This window comes from Triturus cristatus, chromosome 7, assembly GCF_964204655.1.
Source record: "Triturus cristatus chromosome 7, aTriCri1.1, whole genome shotgun sequence".
NCBI lineage: Eukaryota > Metazoa > Chordata > Amphibia > Caudata > Salamandridae > Triturus > Triturus cristatus.
Window position 1 is genome coordinate 670,044,923 of NC_140590.1, and position 20,693 is coordinate 670,065,615.

Genomic DNA, 20,693 nt, shown 5'->3' on the forward strand with positions numbered 1-20,693 from the left:
CCGCGTCCCGACGGCTACGAAGGACTGCTAACCTGATTAATCGACCTGTTTTGGACCCTTGACGAGTTTGAGAGAGCGAAACAATCGAGAGAGTCTTCTGGTGACGCCATCGATCAGCAATATTCAGTTAAGTATAAGTGGAGCGTCTCCTATTTGTTTTTGGTATCCTTCGGGATCGTTTGATTTGGTAATTTGATACTTTGGAGTTTGCAAACGCCAAAACCAGAGGACTCGTGTATTCACGAGAATATCGTAATCGATAATCCTTTGACGTTTGGATCTAGACTAGTGAGAAAAGATGCCTGGTTCTGGACTATTTGGTAGAATATTCTGTTTGGGTTGTGGAAAAGATTTCCAGCTAGAGGAATCATGTCCGGTTCCTCCGGTTGGAACTCCAACTTATGAGCTCTATGTAAAACATGGCGTAGGCCCCATTGCATATAACGAAGTGTGGATCCACTACACCAGGAAAGATGGTGTTTTAAAATGGCCCCAAAATGGTAGTTTTGATACCGATATTTTAGATAATTTGGAAATTAAATTGTTTAAGAAGAAAGGCCGGCCGGCGATGTTTGACTCTTTCCGCTTATGGCGAAAGGAAGCCAAACAAAAGGAAATTAAGCTAGCAAAAAAGAATAAGAGAGAGAGAGGTATGTCAGTAATGCAAGCAGCTGTACAATTTAAAGACAATGAAGAGGAGCAAATGAGTGAGCAATTGCACAGGCAGCATAAGTTAGGGATTGACAAATGTTACCCAGCTTTACCACATTCTAAGCAGAATGAGTCCGAAGAAAAGGAGAAAGATCCCCTGATGTCACATTTGTTGAGTTCGCCACCCCCGTATGCTCAAACTGCCACGGCGCCTCCCCAGCTTGTAAATATGCCACCTCCAGTGCATATACTGCAAGCCTTGCCGCAACCGCCAGTTGCTTTGCAGCCAGTTCCTATTCCTGTAGCGCAGCCCTCTCAAGCGCCGCCAGTTGTGCTTCCCACTGCCCCCGCACTTCCTGCGACTTTGCCTAATCCAGTAACTGCCTCCCCTAACACTCTTCTTTCCACCACTCCAGTACCCGTCTCTACATCCTCTTTTCTTCCCTCTGTTTTTCCCCCTGTTCTCGCCTCAGCTTCTCCTTCGGCGCGACAGCGCTTAGCTAATGTGGTTACTACATTAATGTCTCCTCTCTTTGAATCATCTGGTGCGACTCCTGGTTTACAGCGTAAGCAATTGCGTAGTCAGTTGCCTAACCCCGATGAGAAAAAGGTAATAGATAACATGGCGCGTAGATGGATCGTTTTTCCTTCACTGTATGATGTGGAATCAGTTGTCAACGTTTTTCATCAATGGGATGCCCCGAAACAGAGATATGTGTTTGAGAAAATGTGTGAAATTCTCTGTGAAGAATTGGAGGATAGTGGTAAAAATCCGAACCCGCAGGAATTGTGTAGAGTGAGGTTCGATTTTGGAACTGGTATAATTGTGGACCGCGAAGTAGATAAAGCAGTTGCGGTTGTATTGTCCTTTAGGAATGATGATTGCCAACAGTCATTGTTTGAACAAGAGGTCCTTGTGGGGAAAAAGGCAAAAGCGCGACAATACCCTATGAGAGAAGTTCCCCCGGTATGGAAGGAAGCGGTTGCAGCTGTCGGTGGTAACCCCGCTGTGGCAGCGCATTTCCAGCGTGTTTGGGTGCATGTTCCATGGAAGCGCTCTGAGGTGTTAGCGCTTAAGCAGTCCTTGCCTGATCCCCGTAAAAACCCAGCAGGTTATTATAAAGAGTTGTCACAGACGGCAGGGTCATGCATTATGAATCTGGCCGACATAGACATGTTGTTTGGTAATGTTGTTCCACAGCCTCTATGGGGGTCAATTCGTAATGTAGATCACAATGCAGAACTAGGGGATACATGGGCTAACATTGTTGCTGCTGATGCTAGACAAACTGGTGGTGCGAAACCAGAACCTTTAGTAGTTGAATTGCCTGGTAGAATCATCACGTATATGAAGACAATAATGCCTGCGATGCGCGTAAATTGGGACAAGTTATCCGCATGCAAGCAGAAGAAAGATGAGACAGTGTCAGACTTCTTTACTAGGTTTGAAGAAACGTTTATTGACCACAGTGGGCAGGATATGAGTACTGAGGGTGGCCAACGGTTATTTGTGGATAAGTTTGTGCAGAATTTACTTCCTGACCTGTGTAAAAAGTTAAAAGATTCAGAAAGTTCTTGGGCTGTTTCTTCTTCAGCGCAAATACTGGCTACTGCACAGTATTATGAAAATAGAGATAAAGACGAGAAAGATAGAACAGAAAAGAAAACGAAGGAACTGAAGACAAAGGTCCTTTTACAGCAGGCCTATCCGCCACGTGGAGGTCAGAATAATTATAGGCAACCCCAAGGTGTCTATCACCAGCCCCAACAATTTCAGAACAATCAGCAAATGAACGGGTATTACCAACCACGTGTCCCTATAGGTCCCAACCAATGTTCATACTGTAAAGAGGAAGGTCATTTTAAATACAGTTGTCCTAAATTAATGCAGCGGAACGGTAATATGTATGGCGCAAGAGGTAGAGGTGGTCAGCAAGCTCCTAGAGGCAGAGGGTGTGGAAATGCTCCCCAGAATGCGCGTCCTCTGCCGCCTCAAAGTACCATCAATAGCTTTGATCAGCAAGCTAACGCGACTAGTAATACAGCTCAGTATTATAATAATGATTATTATGCAGAAGACGGTGATGCAGAAAGTAATGATTACTAGGACAGCCATAGACAGAGAGAGGGAGTTGTTTCAGTGCCAGTGGATCAGAGTGGACCGTATGTGGAGGTGACTACAGCAAATGTAACGGAGCCTTTTCTGCTAGACACTGGTGCTGCAAAGAGTTCAATCATGCATTCAAAACTCCCTGGCGCACCTTTGTCTGGCGATATAAATGTTTCAGTAGGTTTTTCTGGCGCCCCAGTTAGGAACCCGATTTCTAGTCCCATGTCACTTTCTGTTGGACCTTGCGAGCTGAAAGCACCCCTGATTCTGACAACAGGTTGTGGTGAGAATTTGCTGGGATTAGATTTGTTGAAAAGATTGCACGCTACACTGTACTGTTCTCCTTCAGGAGTACAACTTACATTAGGTAAGAAAGTGATTTCCCCAATGTACTTGTCTAAAAACACAATGCCACCTGAATTGTCATCCCTTCCGGATGCCCTTTGGGCTACTGGTCCCAATGATGTGGGCCTCTTGGAGATACCGCCATATGTGGTGACTTTAAAGGCTAATGTCAGACTGCCACGTATTCCCCAGTACAAGATCTCTAATGAAGGGCAGAAAGCATTGTTAGACATTGTCAGCGACTTGATTAATAAGGGTGTGATCGAAGAGACAAGAGGCAACGTTTGCAATAGTCCGATTTTACCTGTCTTAAAACGAACGGACCCTTCACAGCCACCTGTTTACAGATTTGTGATTGATCTTAGAGAGGTTAATAAGATTGTTGTGCCACAGTTTCCGGTTGTCCCCGATATAACTGCCTTGTTAACGATGATTCCAGCCTCTGCTGCATGGTTTTCGGTGATCGATTTAAAGAATGCTTTCTTTAGTATCCCAATTGCAGAAGAGAGCAGAGATATTTTTGGTTTTAGTTTGGGAGGCCGAAGCTTCCGCTTCAAACGCGCTCCCCAGGGCTACTGTGAGAGTCCATCCATATACAGTCAGGCTCTGAAAGCGCAGCTTGATGCACTTGTTTTACCTAGTGGCGCTATCCTGATTCAGTACGTGGACGATTTACTGATCGCCGCGGATACTGAGAAGATTTGTAAAGAAGCCACATTATCACTGTTGCGCCATTTATCCGCTTTCCATCACAAAGTGTCTCTCTCTAAGCTGCAATATTGTCGACAAGAAGTGACCTACTTAGGTCATCTCTTATCGAAGGAGGGAAGGAAACTGACCCCAGAAAGAATTCAAGCCATTGCACAGTTGAGTGTGCCAAGAACACAGAGAGAAGTACGTGCTTTCTTGGGCATCACTTCATACTGTAGGCATTGAATCCCTAGTTTTTCTTTATTGGCAAAACCTTTGTTAGCCTTAACATGCAAAGACACACCGAATCCTATCCCATGGTCTGAAGAGTGCCAGAAAAGTTTTGTGGAATTGCGTAATGCATTATGTTCAGCACCTGTGTTGGGTACTCCTGACTACAGCAAGCCTTTTACATTGTATGTTCACGAGAAAGATGGATGTGCGTTGTCAGTGTTAACACAGCCTTTTGGCGACAGACCGCGCCCATGCGCATATTTTTCATCTACCTTGGACCCTGTAGCGAGGGCATTGCCAAGCTGTCTGAGAGCGACAGCTGCTGCAGCGATGTCTATCCGACAATCTGCTGGTTTGGTAATGGACAACACATTGATTGTCATGGTTCCACACGCTGTAGACACATTATTAAATAGAACTAAGACACAACACTTGACTAGTGCACGATTATCGGGCTACGAGCTTACACTGTTAGCTAATCACATACACATAAAGAGATGCAATACGCTGAATCCAGCTACATTGTTGCCAATTCCAGCAGATTCAGATGAGATTGAGCAACATGATTGTCTGTTCAGAACAGAAGAAGAGATGAAAGGGAGAGTAGATCTAAAAGATACTCCCCTGACTGAGTGTGATGGCACTTTATGGGTAGATGGGTCATGTTTCAAGCTCCCTAATGGTGACACGACTGCTGCATATGCTATCACGACTTTGCACACGGTTGTGGAAACTGCACGAGTGCCACATAATTCGGCCCAAGCAGCAGAATTAATCGCCCTCACGAGAGCATGTGTGTTGTCCGAAGGAATGAGAGTGAACATATACACAGATAGCCAGTACGCCTTTGGCGTGGCTCATAATTTTGGGCGACTGTGGAAGGAGCGTGGGTTCCTGACGTCGCATGGAGCTAAAATTCAGAATGGCAAGTTGGTGAATGATCTCCTTGAGTCACTGACCCTACCGTTGCAAGTTGCGATCATGAAATGCAGTGCGCACAGGAAAGTCACAGATGATGTTGGACGTGGGAATGCGTTTGCTGATGAGACCGCGAAAGAAACAGCACAGAATGTGAAGACCAGAATGTATGTTGCAGGCCCCGCAAGATGGGTTAATGATGTGGGAATGTGTGAGAACACAATAGAGAGTGTGAAGTCGCTTCAAGCTGAAGCCACAGAGGAAGAGTTAAGCAAGTGGAGAGAAAGTATGGGTAAGTTGGATGAGAATGGTTGTTGGATTGATCTGACAGAACATAGGCGATGGTTGTTGCCTGATGCATATGTGCTTCCAGTGGTTACTATGGCACATGGAATGGCACATATTAGTACGAAAGGTATGTGTAAGGTGTTGGCTCCAGTATGGCAGAATGCTGGGATTCCCAAGTGTGCAGAGAATGTGGTCAAGAATTGCATAGTATGCTTGAAGTACAACCCTGGTAGGGGAACCCCAACTCCGGCTGGTCACTTTGCACCCCCATCATGTCCATTTGAAGTTTTGCAGCTGGACTTCATTCACCTGGAAAGATGCAACAACCTGAAATATGTACTGGTGGTTGTTTGTGCTTTCTCAAAATGGATAGAGGCTTATCCTCTGAAAGATAACACTGCCCTATCCACAGCCAAAGCCCTTGTGAAGGAATTCTTCCCTAGGTTTGGGATGCCAAGAATGGTGTGGTGTGATAACGGAAGTGAGTTTGTGGGTAAAGTGATGAAGAATGTATGTGAAGGGCTAGGGATAAAGCAGAAGTTCCACGCTGCAAATCACCCCCAATCAGCTGGATTAGTAGAACGCTACAATGGAGCCTTAAAGCTCAAGCTGGCCAAAATCCAGGCGAGCACCGGTCTTAAATGGCCTGACGCTCTGCCTTTAGCACTTCTGTCCACCAGAATGACCATACACTCACGAGTGGGGCTTAGCCCTTATGAGGTCGTCTTTGGCCGCCCGGCTAATGTATGGGGCGTGCCAAGACCGGCGAAATTTAGTGAAATAGAACATCCAGTACTGCTCGATTACCTGTATGATTTGACTGTTAAACTGCGTGTTTTGCACCAACAGGTACATGATACTCTTCCCCAAGCTTCTGAACCTCCTGGACACCCTATCAACCCTGGTACGTGGGTGCTAGTCCGAAATTTCCAGCGCAAGAGCAACGACGAGCCCCGCTGGATCGGCCCTCATCTTGTTCTTCTTTCGACAAGATCAGCAGTGCGAGTGAAAGGGAAGAAGCACTGGATTCATGGTACCCACTGCAAAGTAGTCCCCTTGCCTCTGCCATATGACCAGTGGGTCAAGGAGGGTATCGCCGACTCAGAGACAGACATTGTACCTCGCTCTGTACCATTCAGTGACGCACGCATAAAAGGCACAGTTTCAGACCAAGAGAGTGACAATATTCTACAGGAAGCTGTGCCACCATCAAATCGACTGGACACCACTGAGCCTGAACTTTTGTTTCAAGACCAAACAGCACCTGGCCGTCTCCGCTATAATTTGAGACCTAGGCCCATGGACAAATAAAGATTTCCTCACTATTCTCCTTTTGACATTTTTGCTCTCCCATCTGAAGGACTTTCTTGATTTTTGTTTTTCGAACCACCATCCGGGTTCTGCCGCAGGGTCGCGGTGCCAAAACTTTGGGGTACAGGCCGAAGACGCTAGGTCGACGGTTCTGGTTGGTCTAGGGCGTTTCCCTGGACTGACAGGCGTACCCCTTAGCAGAAGAAACTCATCCACCGCGAGCGGCCCGAGTAGAGGATGGAGTTTTTTAAGATGGAGAGACCAATTGAGGAAATGAACTTTAACGCAAGGATGTGTAAAATTATGAAAAGTAAATGTTTTGTCTTTTTGTGTCTTTTTATACTGTGTAGTATCATAATGTTTATTGTAGGATTTGTGTTCTTCTCCGCTCAAAAGCCCATTGCACCCACTCAACAGCCTATACCTCTTTCTACTGCCTCCTCTCACTCTTTTCACCCTTTGCCTGAGCACGAACAGACCAGACGATCAGAGTTCGTAAATAACTCGTTTATCCAACTCTTGCACCAGCACCAACTGGTAATGAATACGACCAATTGCTGGGTGTGTGGGTTAATGCCACATACCATTAACAAGGGTATTCCCTGCCTGGTGCTGCCGTATAGTTACAATGGATCGTCATGGGCATTCCAAACCATGTTTCTCTATGCTCTATATACATACTCCCCTCGCCAACCGCGTTCCATCAGACCTATCACCAATAATAAGGCTTTGATGAAAGGAGTTGCCGATATGAGTAGGGATATCGATGCATACTCATCCATTCCCAAAGAAGAGTTGAGACCTTATGTAGGATGGAACGCGACGGGGTATAGTATTAGTTTGGGTGAAAGACAGCGAAAAATCTCATCTCCAATCTGGGTCGTACCCCACATGGGTCGGTTCTGCTTACAGGGTAATGGTCAGAATCCTAGAGCTCAACTGGGAAGAAGTGATTGTACTGAAACGTACACCTTCCCGTCACAGTTTTCCCCTGCGTTTTTGGCTGCTAAGGGCACATATTTCATCTGTAATGACCGAGCATATACATGGCTGCCCCCTGATTTCTCGGGCACATGTTATATTGCGAACTTGCTACCGCCGACATTTACTGCTGCCTCTGACTATCACAAGACCAGAGTTGTGAGAGGTGTGATTAGTAAGGAGGACACTGCCGGTCAGGAAGCGGGAGACTTCTTCTTGGGTTTCCTGCCGTTTTGGGGACCTATGGTCAATAGTAGGAACCTGAGACAACTGACTCGTGTGGTTGAATCCACTATCAATGTAACGGCTGGTGCCCTTAGTAATCTGACAGCTGAGCTCCAAGCGGATCGCCTTATGACTTTGCAGAACCGCATGGTTCTAGACGTTATTCTTGCAGACCGCGGTGGGGTATGCAAGGTCATCCAATCCAGTTGCTGCATTTTCATACCAGATAATGCTCCAACAGTGTATCAAGCCATCTCCAAACTCCATAAAATATCTGAAGCCATACACGTGGATAAGGGAGATTGGTCACTGGTGGGGTGGTTCTGGGAATTGATATCTGCCTGGGGTTGGAAAGTTCTGATGGTCATTGGAATGATCTTAGCCATTATTTTCCTGTTCTGTCTGTGCATACAGTGTGCTCCTGCGATATGTGGCCTCTGTGCTACCTTATGTGTAAGGAAACCTGTATCGAGGGACGAGCTAAGTAATAGGATGATGCTACAGCAACATCTCCATGACTTTGTGAACATTGACCTAGACTCAGATTAAGATGAGTATAGTGATTGCCTATGTAAGGGCAAAAGGAGGGTCTGTCGTACTTTAATTTTCGGGACCGCGTAGGGGACAGGGCCCTACCCCTGTCTATCTTGGTATTAGCGAACCGCAAATGGTAAATGCGGCATGTACGAGTGCTTTATATATCGTTCTAGCTATGAATGCACTGTGTACACGTTATTCTGCTCCACTACGCGGGTTCCATTTTGGAAGCAGTGGCCATCTTGTCATTGCCCTCACATAGGCTATAATGGAGTAAATACGGGCCTCACAGTACATGGGCTTTCCCTCTGACTTCTCTGTGACCTGGGCAGCTGGCTCTGCTGCCCCGGGTCAAACCGGTCTCACGAGCTCCCCTTCCTCCGTCCACCTGTGATTAGCATCAGGGCTTGACCCGTCATAAAACCCTTTCATTCTACACAATCCCCCGGCTAATCTCTTCCACACCTGCTTGTTCCTGCTTTATGACTTGTTTCCCAAAACAGGAGATGCTCATGTTTATTGGGGGGACTATTGACATACGATGTGGGATCTGAACCTTACTGTGTAAATCATTGTGGGCTGGCCGAACTGGAATGTGGGATGGTCATCATGACTCTGCTTTTTCGTTTGTAATGTATACTTATAATGGCCATATCGTAAACCAAGGAATGTGTGCCTGGAGCATGATATTTTGTACTTAAGGAGAAGTCCGTTCCTATGATTTTCAGCAGTCTCCTGAGAACATACACGCTGTTGTACTTCTAGGATACCTGTCATTGGTCTGCAGCCAATAAACAAATCTTTGACTTCACCCAGAAGACTCTGTGTTTCTGTAGGTCCGGAACAGGGTGAACCCAGAAGTCATAGGGTGTGTGCCCCTGCACCGCTGGGTCTAAAATACCCAGTACTTCACCCCCTTCACTACCCAAACACCACTGCACTACCCTAAACCCTAAAACACTACCCTAGCATGACCCCATACACTACCCAAACACCACTGCACTACCCAAAACCCTAAAACTCTACCCCCAGCACGACCCTCTACAGTACATAAACACCACTGCACTACACTAAACCCTAAATGTACCCCCAGCACGACTCCCTATCCTACCCAAACAGCACTGCACTACCCTAAACTCTAAAACACTACCCCCAGCATGACCCCATACACTACCCAAACACCACTGCACTACCCTAAACCCTAAAACTCTACCCCCAGCACGACCCTCTACAGTACACAAACACCACTGCACTACACTAAACCCTAAATTTACCCCCAGCACGACTCCCTATCCTACCCAAACAGCACTGCACTACCCTAAACTCTAAAACACTACCCCCAGCATGACCCCCTACACTACACAAACACCGCTGCACTACCCTAAACCCTAAAACAGTACCCCCAGCACGACCCATACACTACACAAACACCTCTGTACTACCCTAAACCCTAAAACACTACCCCCAGCACGACCCTCTACACTACCCAAACACCACTGTGCTAAATTAAAACACTACATCTAGCACGACCTCCTACACTACCCAAACACCAATGTGTTACCCTAAACTCAAAAACACTACTCCCAGCACGACCCCTAGACTACCCAAACACTAATGCGCTACCCTAAACCCTAAAACACTACCACCAGCATGACATCCTACACTACCCAAACACCACTGCGCTACCCAAAACCCCAAAACACCACGCCCAGCACGACCCCCTACACTACCCAAACACCACTTGTTAGAAGGCGATCCCAGGGGAGACAGGGAGGTTACCTGAACACCCTGAGACCTACCCTTGGGGTAACGTAGCCGGGCACTGACGGGAGACTCCTCAGGGGAAGAGTCTCGTATCTAGGATCGCACACACAGCACCACACAACAAAGAGACACCCCACGGTAGGTTCTTGGGAACAGATCCTTTATCTACTCAGCTACGTCAGATCTTTATGATCACCAAGATGGATATGTACAAATAGAGCACGGGCTCAGAGAGTCTCAGTAGGGAAAAGGGGGTAGCGGGACAGTCTTTGGGGATCCGGATCAAATGCAGGGGCGCACCCAACGCACAGCTCACAATCCTCAAGCCGGGGGATATGCTGCGGTCCAGCCGAACCGAGGGAGTCTTTAGGAGCCGCGAGTCACTCAGCAGGGCTCAAGCACAAGGTCGGAGGTCTTACGATCTTCAGGGGAGCCGCGAGTCACTCAGCAGGGCTCAAGCACAAGTTCGGAGGTCTTACGATCTTCAGGGGAGCCGCGAGTCACTCGGCAGGGCTCAAGCACAAGTTCGGCGGTCTTACGATCTTCAGGGGAGCCGCGAGTCACTCAGCAGGGCTCAGGTGTTCCAAGGTTGCAAGGGAGCCGCGACCACGTCAGCAGGGCTCTCGTCGTTCCAGAGTCGAATCTGCCAGATAGTCCCAGAGCACCTCTTGTTATAGGTCAACTCCTCTTTGATGTCCGGGGTCCGTGTAGGCAGGGGTCTTAGTGCCTGGGGGCTGCTCACTGGAGTTTCCTGCCATGTTGTCCTTTGATCCTTTTCAGGGCCGGGTCGGGAGGAGTCCCAGACACCCAGCAGGCTTGGAGCCAGCCCTCAGGGAGGCCGGAGGGCCAATCGAAACCCATCTCCCGAGGGATGGAAACTGCTCCTCCCTCTCTCACTCCATGGGAGCGCGATGTTCCCCAGCCGGGGCGGCGCCTCTAGGTATGGGTTGTGCTGGGGCCGGGCGGCCATCGTAGGTGCATGAAGTGGGCACGTGGGCCCTGTGGTGCTGGGAAGATGGGGGGGCACGGACAGGGAAGTCCGTGTGTGGGTCCTGGAGGGCAAGACCGGCTAGGCCGTGTACTGCGGGACTGAATGAGGTGTACGGGTCAGGGGGTGTGGCTCGGGGTCAGGGATGGCCATGCCACAAGGCCGGGTCTAACACCACTGCGCTACCCAAAACCCTAAAACACCACCCCCAGCACGACCCCCTACACTACCCAAACACTAATGTGCTACCCTAAACCCTAAAACACTACCACCAGCATGACATCCTACACTACCCAAACAGCAGTGTGCTACCCTAAACCCTAACCACTACCCAAACACTAATGCGCTACCCTAAACCCTAAAACACTACCACCAGCACGACATCCTACACTACCCAAACAGCAGTGTGCTACCCTAAACCCTAAACACTACCCAAACACTAATGCGCTACCCTAAACCCTAAAACACTACCACCAGCACGACATCCTACACTACCCAAACACCACTGCGCTACCCAAAACCCCAAAACACCACCTCCAGCACGACCCCCTACACTACCCAAACACCAATGCGCTACCCTAAAACCTAAAACACTACCCCCAGCACGACACCCTACACTACCTAAACACCCCAGCGCTACCGAAAACCCCAAAACCCCACCCCAGCACACTCCCTACACTACCCAAACACCACTGTGCTACCCTAAACCCTAAAACACTACCCCCAGCACAACTCCTACATTACCCAAACACCGCTGCACTACCCTTAACCCTAAAATACTACCCCAGCATGACACCTACACTACCCAAACACCACTGCACTACCCTAAACAATAAATCTACCCCAGCATGACCCCTACATTACCCAAAAACCACTGCACTACCATAAAATCTAAAACACGACCCCATATACTACACAAACACCACTGCATTACCCTTACCCTTAAACACTACCCCAGCACGTCCCCCTACACTAAACAAGCATCACTGCACTACCCTAAACCCTAAAACACTACACCCTACACTACACAGACACCTCTGCACTACTTTAAACCCTAAAACACCACCCTCAGCACGACCCCCTACACTACACAAACACCACTGCCCTACCCTAAACTGTAAAACACTACCCCAGCACGAACACCGAAACACTACCCAAACACTACTGCACTACCCAAAACCCTAAACATACCCCCAGCACGACCCTCTACACTATCCAAACACCAATGCACTACCCTAAACTCTACATTTACCCCCAGCACGACCCCTTACACTAGCCAAACACCACTGCACTGCCCTACCCCCTAAAACACTACCCCCAGCATGGCCCTCTACACTACACAAACACCACCGCACTGCCCTCAACCCTAAAACAATACCCCCAGCACGACCCATACACTACACAAACACAACTGCACTGCCCTAAACCCTAAAACACGACCCCCAGCACGACCCCCTACACTACACAAACACCACTGCACTACCCTAAACCCTAAATCAACCCCCAGCACTACCCCCTACACTACCCAAATGCCACCGCACTACACTAAACCCTAAAACACTGCCCCTAGCACAAACCCCTACACAACACAAACACCACTGCACTACCCTAAACCCTAAAACACTACCCTAGCATGCCCCCTCCACTACACAAACACCACTGCACTACCCGAAACCTTAAAACACTACCCCAGCGGGACACTCTACACTACCCAAACACCACTGCACTACCCTAATCCCTAAAACACTACCCTCAGTACAACCCCTACACTACCCAAACACCACTGCACTACCCTAAGCCCTAAAACACTATCCCCGGCATGACCCCCTAAACTACCCAAACACCACTGCACTACCCTAAACCCTAAAACAAGACCCCCTACACTACCCAAACGCCACTGCACTGCCCTAAACCCTAAAACACTGCCCCCAGCACAAACCCCTACACTACACAAAGACCACTGCACTACCCTAAACCCTAAAACACTACCCCTAGCATGCCCCCTCCACTACACAAACACCACTGCACTACCCGAAACCTTAAAACACTACCCCAGCGGGACCCTCTACACTACCCAAACACCACTGCACTACCCTAAAACACTACCCCCAGCACGACCTCCTGCACTACCCAAACATCACTGCGCTACTCTAAACCCTAAAACACTACCCCCAGCACAACCCCCTACACTATCCATACACCACTGCACTACCCTAACCCCTAAAACAAGACCCCCTACACTACACAAACACCACTGTACTACCCTAAACCCTAAAACCCTACCCCCAGCACGACCCCCTTCACTACCCAAACACCACTGCACTAACCTAAACCCTAAAACACTACCCTAGCATGACCCCATACACTACCCAAACACCACTCACTACCCTAAACCCTAAAACTCTACCCCAGCACGACCCTCTACAGTACACAAACACCACTGCACTACACTAAACCCTAAATTTACCCCCAGCACGACTCCCTATCCTACCCAAACAGCACTGCACTACCCTAAACTCTAAAACACTACCCATAGCATGCCCCCTTCACTACACAAACACCACTGCACTACCCGAAACCTTAAAACACTACCCCAGCGGGACCCTCTACACTACCCAAACACCACTGCACTACCCTAAAACACTACCCCAGCACGACCTCCTGCACTACCCAAACATCACTGCGCTACCCTAAACCCTAAAACACTACCCCCAGCACAACCCCCTACACTATCCATACACCACTGCACTACCCTAACCCCTAAAACAAGACCCCCTACACTACACAAACACCACTGTACTACCCTAAACCCTAAAACCCTACCCCCAGCACGACCCCCTTCACTACCCTAACACCACTGCACTACCCTAAACCCTAAAACACTACCCTAGAATGACCCAATACACTACCCAAACACCACTGCACTACCCTAAACCCTAAAACTCTACCCCCAGCACGACCCTCTACAGTACACAAACACCACTGCACTACACTAAACCCTAAATTTACCCCCAGCACGACTCCCTATCCTACCCAAACAGCACTGCACTACCCTAAACTCTAAAACACTACCCCAGCATGACCCCCTACACTACACAAACACCGCTGCACTACCCTAAACCCTAAAACAGTACCCCCAGCACGACCCATACACTACACAAACACCTCTGTACTACCCTAAACCCTAAAACACTACCCCAAGCACGACCCTCTACACTACCCAAACACCACTGCACTACCCTAAACCCTAAAACACTACCACCAGCACGACATCCTACACTACCCAAACAGCAGTGTGCTACCCTAAACCCTAAACACTACCCAAACACTAATGCGCTACCCTAAACCCTAAAACACTACCACCAGCACGACATCCTACACTACCCAAACACCACTGCGCTACCCAAAACCCCAAAACACCACCTCCAGCACGAACCCCTACACTACCCAAACACCAATGCGCTACCCTAAAACCTAAAACACTACCACCAGCACGACACCCTACACTACCTAAACACCCCTGTGCTACCGAAAACCCCAAAACCCCACCCCCAGCACACCCCCTACACTACCCAAACACCACTGCGCTACCCTAAACCCTAAAACACAACCCCAGCACAACCCCTACATAACCCAAACACCGCTGCGCTACCCTATACCCAAAAACACTGCCCCAGCACGACACCCTACACTACCCAAACACCACTGCACTACCCTTAACCCTAAAATACTACCCCAGCATGACACCTACACTACCCAAAAACCACTGCAATACCATAAAATCTAAAACACGACCCCATATACTACACAAACACCACTGCATTACCCTTAAACACTACCCCAGCACGTCCCCCTACACTAAACAAACATCACTGCACTACCCTAAACCCTAAAACACTACACCCTACACTACACAGACATCTCTGCACTACTTTAAACCCTAAAACACCACCCTCAGCACGACCCCCTACACTACACAAACACCACTGGCCTACCCTAAACTGTAAAACACTACCCCAGCACGAACCCCGAAACACTACCCAAACACTACTGCACTACCCAAAACCCTAAATTTACCCCCAGCATGACCCCTTACACTAGCCAAACACCACTGCACTACCCAAAACCCTAAATTTACCCCCAGCACGACCCCTTACACTAGCCAAACACCACTGCACTGCCCTACCCCCTAAAACACTACCCCCAGCACGACCCATACACTACACAAACACCACTGCACTGCCCTAAACCCTAAAACACGACCCCCAGCACGACCCCCTACAGTACACAAACACCACTGCACTTCCCTAAACCCTAAATAAACCCCCAGCACAAACCCCTACACCACACAAACACCACTGCACTACTCTAAACCCTAAAACACTACCCCTAGCATGCCCCCTCCACTACACAAACACCACTGCACTGCCCTAAACCCTAAAACAATACCCCCAGCGTGACCCATACACTACACAAACACCACTGCACTGCCCTAAACCCTAAAACACTGCCCCCAGCACAAACCCTTACACTACACAAACACCACTGCACTACCCTAAACCCTAAAACACTACCCCTAGCATGCCCCCTCCACTACACAAACACCACTGCACTACCCGAAACCTTAAAACACTACCCCAGCGGGACCCTCTACTCTACCCAAACACCACTGCACTACCCTAATCCCTAAAACACTACCCTCAGTACAACCCCTACACTACCCAAACACCACTGCACTACCCTAAGCCCTAAAACACTATCCCCGGCATGACCCCCTAAACTACCCAAACACCACTGCACTACCCTAAACCCTAAAACACTACCCCCAGCATGGCCTCCTACATTACCCAAACATCACTGTGCTACCCTAAACACTAAAACACAATCTGCAGCACAAACACCACTGCATTACCTTTACCCTAAAACACTACCCCAGCACGTCCCCTACACTAAAGAAACATCACTGCACTACCCTAAACCCTAAAACACTACCCTCTACACTATACAGACACCACTGCACTACCTTAAACCGTAAAAAAACACCTTCAGCATGACCCCCTACACTACACAAACACCACTGCCCTACTCTAAACTGTAAAACACTACCCCCAGCATGAACCCCGAAACACTACCCAAACACTACTGCAATACCCAAAACCCTAAATATACCCCCAGCACGACCCCCTACACTACCCAAACACCACTGCACTACCCTAAACCCTAAATTTACACCCAGCACGACCCCCTACATTACCCAAAACACCACTGCACTACCCTAAACCCTAAAACACTACCCCCAGTACGACCCCCTACACTACCCAAACACCACTGCACTACCCTAAGCCCTAAAACACTACCCCCCGCATTACCCCCTACACTACCCAAACACCACTGCACTACCCTAAACCCTAAAACACTACCCCCAGCACGACCTCCTACACTACCCAAACATCACTGGGCTACTCTAAACCCTAAAACACTACCCCCAGCACAACCCCCTACACTACCCATATACCATTTGTTAGACTGGCACCATTGGCGTGGGTCACCCTTCCATTTTTGTCTGTGCCTCAATGTGTTTTGTGTTGGTGTTAGCTGCTCAGGGCACTGTGCCACTGCCATCCAGTGCCACAGTGCAAGTGCTCCCTATGGTAAAATGTATTATGTGAATTGACTTCCACGTTTGGTTTATTTGGTTTACTGTCAGTCCCTGGTAGAGTGCACCAGGGGTGCCAAGGGCTTGTATATCCAAATGCTGCTAGTGGGCTTGCAGCACTGATTGTGCCACCCACCGAAGCAGCGGGGTAAAATGTGTCTAGGGTCTGCCACGGCAGAACCTGCGCGCGGTCTGGTACCTTCGCGCTGACTGAGCCAGTGTCCCCACTTGCCAGTCCCTAAACCTTCCCTTTACTACATGTTAGTCACCCCTCTGGTAGGCCTAAGCGCAGGGTGCATTGTAGGCATAAGGTAGGACATGCCCTGATGTGTGTGGCATGTCTTAATAGTGAATTACAGCCATTTTCGTTTTTCACTATTGAAGGCTACCTGCTCTCCATAGGCCAGGATGGGCTGCTGGGATCACTACACGCTGTGACCCCAGTGGACTCAGAGAGCATGGTAGAAAGTCATGTTTAGTATGCCTGAACTCGGGATAATAAAATACATCTTTTAGTAAAGGTTATTTTAATATCCTGGGTTTGCAAATGCTACTTTTAGAAAGTTAGCCTTTGCGTGCCTGACCATCTCAGTCCGCCTCTGCTGGGGGGGTGTGTGTTCTGCCTAGCAACAGTACAGGAGCAGGGCTGGGGGATTCCAGGAGACAGGTTGGCTGCCAAGTGGTGGGTAGAGAGATTACACCAGGATGGGTGGGAGGAGTACACCCTGACTCTTGAATAGACCTGTGCTCTGCCACCACAAAGCCGGCGCCGCCCCCTATGGAGCGGCTGATGTCTCTGCCCTGCTGCTGAAAGGAACAAGCCGAGTCACCACAACAGAGTGCTCCAAAACTGGACTGAGCCAGGCCCAGGCCCCCTGGCGCGAAGGAACAAAAGAATCACTGTATAAAAGTAGGAGCCTGGCTCCTAAGAAATCAGATCCAGATTGAACCACGAAGGAACTCTGCCCGACTAGAAGGACCTGGAAGAAGCTGAAGGAGGAGTAACTTTCCCTGACCTGAGGGACTGGCCTGCAGTAGGTGCCTTGCTGAGGAAGGAGAGGAAAAGACTGAAATAGACTTTGCACTTTGTTTTCAAATATCTCCAAGGGCTTGGAAGAAGAGCTTGCCCCCTGAACTGAACCCCAGGACCAGTGGGTTCACCGTGTCTCCGCTCGTCTGAGAACTCGAGCCGTGTGCTTTCTCCCGCCGGAGTGCTCTGCGCACCTTGCCACCCCTCCTAGGGCCGTGACACCCAGAAGCCTGGCCGCCTCCCCTCGCCGAGAGCCCCGCTCTACCTGAGTCGCTCTGGACCCATCGAGGCTGGCCGCCCCGCTTCCCTGTCACCTGCCTGCCACTGGAGCGTGCCTGGTGCCCTCTCGCTCTCCCGCCGGATTTCTACTTGGGAAGTGAAATCAAGCCTCGGACGGCCGCCCGTACGTCGTCACGTATCCGGCCGCCCCGCTTCACCTCCCAGCCTGAGTCTGACCGTGCCGCCCTCCGCAGTGACCTCCCGCACAGTCCGTGTCGGAGGCCCTGGGCCGCACCTGTCTACCGAGAGCCGCCCGCTGAGTTCTTGATCCGGAAGACCCACGAGGTGCAGAACCTGCATCTCCCCTGAAGACTCGTCCAAGCACATCGCACGTTCCCAGGTACAGTGAACTCTCTATCGGACTCGGGATCCGCAACGTTCTGATTTCCCCGTATCACTGTATCCCGGGTGCACTGCACATCATCGTGACTGGACCGACTCAACCGAGCCCTGTGAAGCGCTTGTGATCGAATAAGTTACCAAAGACAAGAACAGTGCCTAATTATCATCTTGTGGCTTCCATTTCGCAACCGTTATTGATGGTCTTGTACATGCCTGCGTAACAAAGAATCTTTTATATAAAGCATCCGTATTTTTGATACAACTTACGCCTGGTGTCCGTTTGTGGGGGATCGTTGTGGTTTACTGTGTGTGATCATAAATGCTTAACTGACTAGCGCCCTGAAGTTTAGCCCTGACTGCTCGCGCCACACTACCTATAGGGTGAGCAGGGGTTGTTCTGAGGGGGTAATTCTCTCGCCCTGAATAGAAGAAGGGACCATTGCTTGTCACAAGTACCTACCTGTGCCAACCGGAGGTTCCCCATTCTAACATTGGTGGCAGCGGTGGGATTTCGAATTTGCATTTATGATTTACATACAGTGAATTATTGATCACCACATAGAGCAGACCTATAACGCAGCCACAGATTGATTGACAGTTGTTGCTAAAGAAGAATCTCCACCTTAAGGAACCATGCCTAGCTCAGTCAATGGAGGCGGAGCGTCCTCTGTATTCTCTGGAGTGGATGACATCGATTGGGAGCCCGAGGCACTGAGGAAGTGCACAAATGATGTCCTGAAGGGATATCTCTCCAAGTACAGAATCAAGCAAAGTGGACTAAGCAACAAGGATCAGTACGTGACAGCGCTGAGAGCCTGGCACGAATCAAAGTTCCCAGAGAATGCACGGGAGGTGATACCCCCTGAAGGTGTTTTGGAGCCTAGCAGAGGCCTGTCGCCCGAGGAGATGGCCGACAGGAGTGCTGCACGAGCACATGAGGTGGAGATGGCAAAACTGCAAATGGAGATGGAAAGGCAGAAACTGGCCATGGAGCATGAGGTAAAAATGAGGGAGTTGGATCTCAAGGCCAGGAGTTTAGACAACTCACCCTCTGGTGGCAGCAATTCAACAGAGTCAAGGGTGCACATTCCTAAAGATGTAGTCAAAGAATATTATAAGCAGGATGATATTGGGCAATGGTTCAGGGCCTATGAAGTAGCCATGTCCTCCCACCGGGTCCCTGAGAAGGATTGGGGAGCGGGGTTGTGGGGAAGGTTCCTGAGTGAGGGGCGGGACACACTGCTAGACCTCCCCTCTGATGTCCACACATCCTATCCACACATGAAGGAGGCTCTTATGACAAGGTATGGGTTAACTCCTGAATTGTACAGACAGAGATTTAGGGATTGCACCAAGAAACCTGGTACCACTTATGTAGAATATGTGACCTTTTTTTGCCGAGCGCTGGATGGTTGGGTGAAGGGTAGCAAAGTGAATGATTACCAAGGGCTGTTTGATTTAATTGCATGGGAGCACTTGTCGGATAATTGTTTTCCTGAGCTATGCCAGCACCTGATCGATAGCAAGCTGTCCAACCCGAGGAAGCTTGCTGAGGAGGCGGACCGCTGGATCAGCACCAGGGTCCACAAGGGTCCCATGGGAGGCCCCGCCAAAGGTGTTCAGGGTCCCCAGCAGAAGAGTGGGGGGGACAAGGGTAAAGAGAGGGAGTTCTACAGAGGGCCCCAAAGTAATTCCCAAGAGAACCAAGGGAAAGGTTCTCAGCCACCCCCACCCCCGAAGCAGACCGGGGCCCCGACAGTTAACCCTGTTCAAAGAGGGCCCCTCAGATGTTACAAGTGTAACAACCTGGGGCACATTTCCGTGGATCCCAAGTGCCCCCTGTATGGCAAACCAGCACCCTCTGGTGCTCCACCTCCCAAGCAGGTGAATAGTGTAGCCTTGGGGAGGGAGATAGATGTCCAAGGGGCGGGGGATCCCGTACAGATGACCCTAGTCTCATTAGGAGACAGTGAGATGGTCGCTGAGGCCCAACTGCCCCCCAATACTCAAAAGTATGGGCAGTGGGTGACCATAAATGGCCGAAGGGTGGGGGCTCTTAGAGATACAGGAGCCAGTGTGACTGCTGTCAAGCAACACCTGGTGTCTCAAGAGCAGGTTGTCCCACACGCATTCTGCCGTGTTGTCAACACCGACAACACAGAGAGTCAGTGTCCAGTGGCTCAGGTTCCCTTTGAGTGGGGGGGGGTCTCTGGTACCCTGCAAGTGGCTGTGAGAGAGGCCATGCCTGTTGATTGTCTCCTAGGTAACGATTTGGAGAGCTCCCCTTGGGAAAAGGTGGAGAAGACAACTCACCTGCGGATGGTGGGCTTGCCTGATTGGGCGT